Below are 1457 nucleotides of genomic sequence, written 5' to 3'. Positions count from 1 at the left end.
GATACTTATAACTCATGAGACCTTTGTCAGTATTAGGGTAGTTGGAGGTGAAAAAATTATATGTACATATATATAGATATAGACAGATAACTAGAGGGCACAGGGTGAGTTGAAAATGAAAGGGTCATATCTGGAGAAAAAAATTAAGGGGTGAGAGAGGAATATACTAGGAGAAGGAGAAAAGGAGAGGTAGAATGGGGTAAATTATCCCACAAAAAAAAAACAGAAAAGAAAAGACTCTTACAGTGGGGGGAAACGGGGGAAGGTGAGAGGGAATGAGTGAATCTTATTCTCATAGGATTTGACTTAAGGAGGGAATAACATACACACTCAATTGGGTGTGGAAATCTGTCTTACCCTAAAGGAAAATGGGGGGGGGGACACAAGAGAGTAGGGGAATGATAGAGAGGAGGGCATATTGGGAAAGGGAGTAATCAGAAGCAAATACTTCTGAGGAGGGACAGGGTTAAAAGAAAGAATAGAATAAATGGAGGGGCAGGATAGGATTAAGGGAAATAGAGTTAGTTTTTCACAGCATGTCTACTATGGAAGTGTTTTGCATAACTACACATATATAACCTATATTTAGTTGCTTGCCTTATCAATGAGGGTGGGTGGAGGGGGAGGAAGGGAGAAAATTTGTAACCTAAAGTTTTAAAAACACATGTTTAAAAAAATGTTTTCACATGCAACTGGGAAATAAGAAATACAGGAAATAGGGTACAGAAATCCATCCTGCCCTACAGGAAAATTGAAGGGGAAAGGGATAAGAGAAGTGGGGGGAGAGATAGAAGGGAAGGCAGACTAGGGGAAGGGGTATTTAGAATGCATGCCATCTTGGGGTGGGGGTAGGGGCGAGATGGGGTGAAAATTTGGAACTCAAAATCATGTGGAAGTAAATGTTGAAAACAAAAAAAAAATAAAAATTACCATTAAAAAATAAATAAATAAATAAATAAGAAATTGAAAAAAAAAACCATACAAACATAGCATCTCCACAAGAATAGTTATTTAAAATAGGAATATACTAGCTAGAGTGTAGGGTGTGTTCAGGGAAGACTAGTATCTCTGCTGTGAAAGCTCCCAAATCTTTTTCAGGGCTGCTTTCCTACCTTTGTGTCTACCTGTTCCATCTAACTCTCACCTGTGACTCCAAGAAGCTGTAGCATGTATAGCAGCCACACCCTGGTAAACCATTTTGGCAGATGACATAAACTAGGTCAAAGGTAAGCAAGGGGTCTCAAACCCATTGGTGAGTTAGGGGGATGTCTACCCCAAGCACATGAAGACTTCCTCTGGTGGAATGGTTGGATGAGTACAATTTGTTCCAACGGCCATGAAGGCAACTGAAGTAAGAGCTGTGGAGTGTTTAGAGCTTGGTTAGATATCAAAGATGCCAAAATGATCCACTGCATCTTGAGCCATCACCAGTCATCATAATTTTTTTCTGCCATTGG

The sequence above is a fragment of the Vombatus ursinus genome, unplaced genomic scaffold (assembly GCF_900497805.2).
Source record: "Vombatus ursinus unplaced genomic scaffold, bare-nosed wombat genome assembly UNPS02014781.1, whole genome shotgun sequence".
In the NCBI taxonomy this organism is placed as follows: Eukaryota; Metazoa; Chordata; class Mammalia; order Diprotodontia; family Vombatidae; genus Vombatus; species Vombatus ursinus.
Note: the sequence above shows the minus strand (reverse complement) of the source record.